Genomic DNA, 9984 nt, shown 5'->3' with positions numbered 1-9984 from the left:
CAGTATCGTCAGTATCGTCAGTATAATCAGTATCGTCAGTATCGTCAGTATAATCAGTATCGTCAGTATCGTCAGTATAATCAGTATCGTCAGTATCGTCAGTATAATCAGTATCGTCAGTATCGTCAGTATAATCAGTATCGTCAGTATAATCAGTAACGTCAGTATCAATCAGTATCGTCAGTATAATCGTCGTCAATCAGTATCATCAGTAACGTCAGTATCATCAGTATAATCAGTATCGTCAGTATAATCAGTATAATCAGTATAATCAATTATAATCAGTATCGTCAGTATCGTCAGTATAATCAGTATCATCAGTAACGTCAGTATAATCAGTATCATAATATAATCAGTATCGTCAAACGTCAGTATAATCAGTATCGTCAGTATAATCAGTATCGTCAGTATAATCAGTATCGTCAGTATAATCAGTATCGTCAGTATAATCAGTATCGTCAGTATAATCAGTATCGTCAGTATAATCAGTATCGTCCAGTATAATCAGTATAATCAGTAACGTCAGTATCGTCAGTATCATCTAACTCCAGTCTGTTAGAGCTGCCCTGCTGCAGGGGTAGATGTTGTAATTTGCAAATAAATTCATTAAAATCCCACAATGTGATTTTCTTAATTTTTCTCTATTTGTTTGTCTATAACGGATTGATGTACCTATGATGAAAATTACAGGCCTCATCTTTTTAAGTGGGAGAACTTGCACAATTGGTGGCTGACTAAATACGTTTTTGCTCCACTGTATATGTGTCTGTACCTGTGTGTGTGTGTGTGTGTGTCTTCTCTGTCCTGTTGTTCCACTAAGGTGTATTTTTACCCATGTTTAAGTCTGATTTTACTGCTGCATCAGTTACCTGATCTGGAATAGAGTTCCATGTAGTCATGGCTCTATGTAGTACTGTGGAATAGAGTTCCATGTAGTCATGGCTCTATGTAGTACTGTGGATAGAGTTCCATGTAGTCATGGCTCTATGTAGTACTGTGGAATGAGTTCCATGTAGTCATGGCTCTATGTAGTACTGTGGAATAGAGTTCCATGTAGTCATGGCTCTATGTACTACTGTGGAATAGAGTTCCATGTAGTCATGTCTCTATGTAGTACTGTGGAATAGAGTTCCATGTAGTCATGGCTCTATGTGTAGTACTGTGGAATAGAGTTCCATGTAGTCATGTCTCTATGTAGTACTGTGGAATAGAGAGTTCCATGTAGTCATGGCTCTATGTAGTACTGTGGAATAGAGTTCCATGTAGTCATGTCTTGCTTGTAGTACTGTGGAATAGAGTTCCATGAAGTCATGTCTCTATGTAGTACTGTGGAATAGAGTTCCATGTAGTGATGGCTCTATGTAGTACTGTGGAATATAGAGTTCCATGTAGTCATGTCTCTATGTAGTGCTGTGGAATAGAGTTCCATGTAGTGATGGCTCTATGTAGTACTGTGGAATAGAGTTCCATGTAGTCATGTCTCTATGTAGTACTGTGGAATAGAGTTCCATGTAGTCGTACTGTGCGCCTCCCATAGTCTGTTCTGGACTTGGGGACTGTGAAGAGACCTCTGGTGTCATGTCTTGTGGGTATGTTGGGTGTCTGAGCTGTGTGCCAGTAGTTTAAACAGACAGCTTGGTGCATTCAATACCCCCTCCCACAAATACAAGTTGTGATGAAGTCAATCTCTCCTCCACTTTGAGCCAGGAGGATTGACATGTATTATTAATGTTAGCTATCCGTGTACATTAGAGGCCCAGCTGTGCTGCTCTGTTCTGAGACAATTGTAATTTTCCTAAGTCCCTCTTTGGCCTGGCACCTGACCACATGACTGAACAGTCGTCCCAGTGCAAACAAAACTAGGGCCTTGTTGATAGTGTTGTTTAAGAAGGCAGAGTAGCGCCTTATTATAGACAGACTTCTTCCCTTCTAGCTACTACTGCATCAATATGTTTTGACCATGACACAAATGACTTTGACAGACAGTTTGTTGGTGACATATAACTCAGTTTAAAGTTGTTGACCTATCGTTTGATTGGTGTTGGGGAAGCTCTGATCTACTGTCTCATGGATATGTTTCATGTATGTTTCATGACAAATCTTTAGGTGGCAGGTAGAATGTCTAACCTTTTCTGACTGTTGCGTTCTGTTGATCTATAAAGTGGCCTTTACTGTATCAACCTGTTATGTGTGTCTGTCATTCAACGGTTGTCTACGATCAAAACAGTTTAAAAATCTACTGTACATGAGATGTTGCTATATTCCGTGGTTTCACTCAACTCTTTGTTCTTTTTATTGTTGATCAGACTACCGGCATTAGATATTCATGTTGCTCAGACCATGGCATTAGATATTAATGTTGATCAGACCACCGGCATTAGATATTAATGTTGATCAGACTACCGGCATTAGATATTAATGTTGATCAGACTACCGGCATTAGATATTAATGTTGATCAGACTACCGGCATTAGATATTAATGTTGATCAGACTACCGGCATTAGATATTAATGTTGATCAGACTACCGGCATTAGATATTAATGTTGATCAGACTACCGGCATTAGATATTATGTTGATCAGACTACCGGCATTAGATATTAATGTTGATCAGACTACCGGCATTAGATATTAATGTTGATCAGACTACCGGCATTAGATATTAATGTTGATCAGACTACCGGCATTAGTTTTGGATGATCAAAGTATATACTTTAGATTTGTTTTTGTTTTTTGAACCTTTATTTAACGTATTATTATTATTGGATGTCCTGTGTGTATAGATCTCTACATGAACAACGGTAAAGATCTTTCCTGTTCTAGTTGTTGTTAAGCACAACATCAGAACAGGACGGATGAACGGTGAGTGGGAGCAGCCTTGTGAAGGCATGACTCATCAGACTGACGTTACACAGGGATTACCATGCCCACCCCTTCTAGTGTACTTTCAATAATATTACATTATATTCATGTTGTTCAGAGTTTACTTTATTTGTTTTAGTTCACAAAAAATAACCAGGCTTTCTGGAGGCCATTGAGATTTTTAAAATCAATATTAACATTTAATATGAGTCGGAAACATTCACGAAAAACAAATGTCAAGTCGGGTTGAGTTCAATTATTTACATTCCTTATTGTTAGACATAAACCACAACACTTTCCATAGTTACACGGCACAATGTGTACAAAAATATACATATAATCAAACTTTGATATTAAATGACAAAATGTACAATTCATTAAATCGTCCTTGTATTGACAATGTACAAAAAAATAACGTGTGAAACGAGGCACAACAGGGGAAATACAATCAATGAACATGTTAAAATGGACACATTTTGTCTAGTAAAATAATTTAAAACACCTTTCTTTCTAAATGATTGCAAATATATCGTTCTTTCCATGCAGCGTTGTGTAATTGTAGCCTATTGGCGCGTCAGTGTAAATGTGCTTGATATTCATCCTCAACATGTTTCTTCCCTGATACCTGAATATAGGCAGCCACGTGTTAAAAGTATTGTCTATTAACTTGACTGACTTCAGTAGGCTATGCAAACAAAGTGCGTTTCTCTCAGCCACCAAACTAAGAGGATACATCGTGGGAACGTTTGGCGCGCACCGGAATGATGCGCAATTACGCATGAAGAGAATTATGCGGTTGCATGTAAAAGTTCGTTCCATATTATGTTTTTAACTTGCAGCTTCCAAAAATTAAACCTCAATCTCTATTGTCTTTAGTTCGTCAAAGGTTTCTAAATATTTATTCCATAAACCTATTGGCTATAGTGTGTTCTATACCGCCCGCGAGGGCATCCCGCCAGCTGTCCCGTGCTGGAGGGCAGACTCCGCCAGATGTGCTTATAGAACCGGTACCGGAGCGATCAGAGTTCGTGTTGTTTGATGGCGCAGTAGATGATTTTCTCTCTTTCTGTCTGAGATGAATCTTGGTGTGTCTTTTGCGCTCGTCGCTCCTCGCGAACTTCGGCCGCAGAAATCACAGGCGAAGGGCTTCTCTCCGGTGTGCGTGCGGATGTGCGTGGTGAGGTGGTCGCTGCGGCTAAAGTTCCTCATGCAGATCCGGCACTGGAACGGTTTGTGTCCCGTGTGTATCCGGATGTGTCTGGTCAGCTCGTCAGACCGAGAGAACCGCCGGTCGCAGCCTTCCCACGCTGGGCAGGGGTACGGCCGCTCATGGACCGGGGTCTTGCTCGGCCTGTTGGGATATTTTCTGGGCCGCAGGATGGGTCTCAGGGGAGTTCTGGGGGCTGTACGCGGTGGGGAGTCTGGGTCCATCCGAGACCGGCCCACCTAATGTAAAGTTCTAATAGTGTTCAGGGAGTCAGAGGTGGGGTACTCTAAAGGAGTCCAGTGGGCAGGGGGAAGGGCTTGCGGTCAGGCATGGCCTGCATGTCCCTCTGACAGGTCGGCTGGAAGAACCCAGCATAGTCTGGGATGATGGGGAAAGAGACCCGAGTCTGTGTTGGGCTTAGGGGAGGAGTAGGACGGCGGCGGGTAAGAATGCCGGGCCGGTGGAGAGAGCCGACGGGTCTGGTAGACCTCCACAGCCGTAGGGAGAGGCGGGGAAGAGTAGAGGTGGTGCTCCCATGTCGGCCTGGTTCTGGGCCATGGTGCAGCTGAGCGTGGAGGAGAAATGGCGGGAGAGCCGGAGGGGCGCCGAGGAGGAGGGAGGCGGAAGATGGCTGGGTCATGCCCAGGATCCCCACACTCACAATGTTGATGACGCCCTCAGGGTTCCAGTTACCGGGATACTGAAGTCGATGGAGAACTTTCCCATGTAGGTGAAGGTCTGGTTCCGATGGCTAGGGCTGGGAGAAGCTAGAGTAAGACAAGGTCGAGAGGCGTTTCTCCTAGCTCATATCGCCACTCATCAAGCCATCTGGAAGATAGAGAAGAGACATCTTAGCAGATAATCCCCACGAAACAAACAAATCAGAGCTTTAAAAAAAACATGCTGCAGGTCCGTTCTCGTGCGCACAGTGTTTGGTGCGTGCTGCGCGCTCGCATCCTTTACCCACCGGTCATTCATTCAACTTTTCAAAAGGTGCCGTTTTACTTTCATACAGAAGCTTTTTTGGGGAAAAGTGCGTAACTCTAGCCATGTGTCTCTAAAACATAACATGTTTTTATTACCATTGATACAAATATCCAGACATACATTTGTCCCACAACATTAATTCAAAAATATTTCCAAAATCTCTTGGCTAAGATGAAAAAAAAAATGCAATATCCAAACATTATGCATAATATTATAACCTATAAGTAGTAGCAGCCGGTGTGTTTTCCTCTCCAATAACCAACACAGCACATATTTGCATTCTCTAAAGGTCCCCATGATATCAAAACAACGCTTACCTGGAGCTCCGCTAAGATGGTCGTGGTAGTGGCCTCCTAAATCAGCGTTAGGAAGAATGCCACCCCGGGCGGCAGACTGTCATGATCCACAGAGTAGATGGAATCAGAGACAGGGTGGACATACCCACCAGAGAAACCGGGGTTTTCTCTAAAGTTTTAGCCGTCATCATTTAACTAACGGCTTCTCGCTGTTTCCAGGGTTAAAACGGTATTTTAAACCGGCTGGTTGAGTATGTGTGACCTTACAGTTCTATCCTACACTGAAACATCTGATAACCTGTCCGGAGAAGTTAACACAATCTGGAGCGTGTGTGGATACCTCTATAGTCGACTCTACGCTCTCCAGATCATCAGGCTGTTTAGTGAATGACGGATCCTAGCAGCACGAGCAGCAGTAGTATGTATTTATCAGTGGGGCAGTGAATGCGCCACTACGTCACTGCCCATACAAGGACCGTTTGGTTCCGAGAGGAGGCGCTGGGGGATCCTATTGGCCCCGGGCATGTCAATGGAGAACCCACAAGTGAAAGTTCGCCAATATAAAGCGATAAAATGTGTTTGTTTTCTCCATGCAGTTTCCATTAGCACGAAAATGATAACACAATACAGGTGTAAAAAATGAACGAATGCAAGATGGCATGTTATCAGTTTAGACGGACATCAATGTTACAAGCGTATCTGATGTATACGATTTGAAATGTTTCCTCTACACATCGCCTTCAAATAGGAATTCCGGTTCTTCTCTAGAAGCCATACATGGTTTATCCGGTAAATCTAAGAACACCCCTGCCTACATATAAGGGTTCTATTCGGAATATGAGCGTCGGAAACTATCGAGTTTTGCCGAGCAAGAGCAGCGACAGAACTACCATCGCAAACCACAATCAAATGAGAGCCACAATCACGGAATGTTCACCTTTGCTGCATTAGACTCGGAAACTTTGTCAGGTCGTTTGAATAAGGCTTTGCTGTAGGAAAGACTGGGCTACAGGCCCATTTAGTTACGAGCTATTTATATCACTACAAGGGGAAATCGTTTGTCTTGAAGTTTAATGACTTTCACATCCTGAAATGAAACGGGTAAAAGGCACATGGTCTAATGATAACGGAACATATGGATGCAGTAGTAGGCCCAGACTCGCTATACATTAGGCCTATAATCTATTATAGTCAAATATATGTTTTATATTGTTAACATAGGCTACTAATAATATGATTATTGTATTTGTTGTTATTATTATTATTATTTTGTTGTTGATTCTCAATACTGTTGCCCTCCAGTGGTGTTGAGGGGAACTGAGGTCGACTCGTCTGTCCGGCAGGCCGACTAGGCTACTTACTGTCTGGCGTTTCAGTGATACACATCTATAACCTCCTCAACCCCACGCGCATTTTAGAAAACCGGACATGGTTCACAATAACATTTCCGTTCCAGAGGCGATAAGGCGATGCATGAAATAATGTGGCTTACAGCTTGGTAGACTCGGTATACTGGTAAAGTCCCCCGTGGGTTGAGAAACTTGAAAGTTAAAAACTAGATGGGTGGGTGGGTGAGCGGTTCGGGGCCCTGGTTGGAAGGCAATTTCCAGCTTGTGGCTGTGTCAAGTAACGCGTGGGAGAAAATTATCTAAATTTAAACATTTGATGGCTATAAAAAGTTATTACATTTTATTGGTACTTATACACTAGACTATACGTATTATTATTATTATTGTGACTAGTTAGGCTTATTATTATGTTGATATGACTATAATAACGATTCAATAACAATAATAATAATAATAATAATAACAACAACATATAGACAAGAATGAATCCTTCGTTATTCAGCTCCTGACTCTGTGACTGGAAAAGGCTCTGGTTGATTTGCGAGGTTTCCGGTTGGAAAGGAAACCGCACGACATCATGATCACACACACTCCTCACATTAATCCGCCTGGGTCAATAAAGGCCTGTCAATGACAACTCTATTCATTTAACACCATGCTGCTGCGGGCGCCTTTCATCGGCCGTCAGTTAAACGTATCATTAGCAATATAGGAACTGACTGTGAATAAAACCCTTTCTATTAGACCGCTGCTCAATTAGACGATTGTAGCCTATACATGGCAATAGATCATTTACCTGTTGTCAAGGTTGTATTGGAAAACGAGATAATGGCAGACTGTAATAAGCTAATTATCCGACCTATATACTTACAGTTCCTCTTTGTAGCACGTTAAGAGGTCGAAACCACAGGAGAGGCGGTGGGCTCTGCGGAAGTTGTGTGATAGGAACAGGATGGTGAGTGAAACACGTATGTTTATCAATCAAGACTTTTTAAATTATGTTTTTTTATCTTCAGCATTAAAACAGCGGATTCTGTATTTGTTAAGATAGTCCAAGTTTGTTACATAAATGTTGAAAAATGATTAGCATCCATTTGCTCTTGGATACCAACGGTTCCGTATCAGGCTCAATAGGTCATCAGGATCTGGCCCGTACGTTGTATTACCTGTCCTGGAAGCAGCCTAAACATGTTGTATTACCTGTCCTGGAAGCAGCCTAAACATGTTGTATTACCTGTCCTGGAAGCAGCCTAAACATGTTGTATTACCTGTCCTGGAAGCAGCCTAAAGATGTTGTATTACCTGTACTAGAAGCAGCCTAACATGTTGTATTACCTGTCCTAGAAGCAGCCTAAACATGCTGTATTACCTGTCCTAGAAGCAGCCTAACATGTTGTATTACCTGTCCTAGAAGCAGCCTAAACATGTTGTATTACCTGTCCTAGAAGCAGCCTAACATGTTGTATTACCTGTCCTGGAAGCAGCCTAAACATGTTGTATTACCTGTCCTAGAAGCAGCCTAACATGTTGTATTACCTGTCCTGGAAGCAGCCTAAAGATGTTGTATTACCTGTCCTAGAAGCAGCCTAACATGTTGTATTACCTGTCCTGGAAGCAGCCTCACATGTTGTATTACCTGTCCTAGAAGCAGCCTCACATGTTGTATTACCTGTCCTAGAAGCAGCCTCACATATTGTATTACCTGTCCTGGAAGCAGCCTCACATGTTGTATTACCTGTCCTAGAAGCAGCCTAACATGTTGTATTACCTGTCCTAGAAGCAGCCTAACATGTTGTATTACCTGTCCTGGAAGCAGCCTAACATGTTGTATTACCTGTCCTAGAAGCAGCCTCACATGTTGTATTACCTGTCCTAGAAGCAGCCTCACATGTTGTATTACCTGTCCTAGAAGCAGCCTAACATGTTGTATTACCTGTCCTAGAAGCAGCCTCACATGTTGTATTACCTGTCCTAGAAGCAGCCTCACATGTTGTATTACCTGTCCTAGAAGCAGCCTAAACATGTTGTACTGATTCACTGGTTTTATTGTCTACATTGATTCACTGGGTTTAATCCTATAAACAACTCAGTCCACAATATCAAACATGAATTCTGCCAGAATGTGACCATCGAGCAGAGATTATTGTCCCCTCTAAAGACACTAGGCCTGCCAGAACCATTCATATTGTCCCCTCTAAAGACACTAAGCCTGCCAGAACCATTCATAGTGTCCCCTCTAAAGACACTAAGCCTGCCAGAACCATTCATAGTGTCCCCTCTAAAGACACTAAGCCTGCCAGAACCATTCATAGTGTCCCCTCTAAAGACACTAAGCCTGCCAGAACCATTCATAGTGTCCCCTCTAAAGACACTAAGCCTGAACCATTCATAGTGTCCCCTCTAAAGACACTAAGCCTGCCAGAACCATTCATAGTGTCCCCTCTAAAGACACTAGGCCTGCCAGAACCATTCATAGTGTCCCCTCTAAAGACACTAAGCCTGCCAGAACCATTCATAGTGTCCCCTCTAAAGACACTAAGCCTGCCAGAACCATTCATAGTGTCCCCTCTAAAGACACTAAGCCTGTCAGAACCATTCATAGTGTCCCCTCTAAAGACACTAAGCCTGAACCATTCATATTGTCCCCTCTAAAGACACTAAGCCTGCCAGAACCATTCATAGTGTCCCCTCTAAAGACACTAAGCCTGAACCATTCATATTGTCCCCTCTAAAGACACTAAGCCTGCCAGAACCATTCATAGTGTCCCCTCTAAAGACACTAAGCCTGCCAGAACCATTCATAGTGTCCCCTCTAAAGACACTAAGCCTGCCAGAACCATTCATAGTGTCCCCTCTAAAGACACTAAGCCTGAACCATTCATAGTGTCCCCTCTAAAGACACTAAGCCTGAACCATTCATAGTGTCCCCTCTAAAGACACTAAGCCTGCCAGAACCATTCATAGTGTCCCCTCTAAAGACACTAAGCCTGCCAGAACCATTCATAGTGTCCCCTCTAAAGACACTAAGCCTGCCAGAACCATTCATAGTGTCCCCTCTAAAGACACTAAGCCTGCCAGAACCATTCATAGTGTCCCCTCTAAAGACACTAAGCCTGCCAGAACCATTCATAGTGTCCCCTCTAAAGACACTAAGCCTGCCAGAACCATTCACAGTGTCCCCTCTAAAGACACTAAGCCTGCCAGAACCATTCATAGTGTCCCCTCTAAAGACACTAAGCCTGCCAGAACCATTCATAGTGTCCCCTCTAAAGACACTAAGCCT

At 42.8% G+C, this 9984-nt stretch overlaps 1 pseudogene; it reads right to left on the bottom strand.

Moving 5' to 3' along the window:
- Positions 1–3798: 3798 nt before the first annotated feature.
- Positions 3799–5540, bottom strand: LOC124025694 (annotated as a pseudogene).
- Between the last annotated feature and the right edge of the window lie 4444 nt (positions 5541–9984).

The sequence above is a fragment of the Oncorhynchus gorbuscha genome, unplaced genomic scaffold (assembly GCF_021184085.1).
Source record: "Oncorhynchus gorbuscha isolate QuinsamMale2020 ecotype Even-year unplaced genomic scaffold, OgorEven_v1.0 Un_scaffold_2353, whole genome shotgun sequence".
Lineage (NCBI taxonomy): Eukaryota > Metazoa > Chordata > Actinopteri > Salmoniformes > Salmonidae > Oncorhynchus > Oncorhynchus gorbuscha.
Note: the sequence above shows the minus strand (reverse complement) of the source record. Positions and strands in the feature narration are given on the sequence as shown.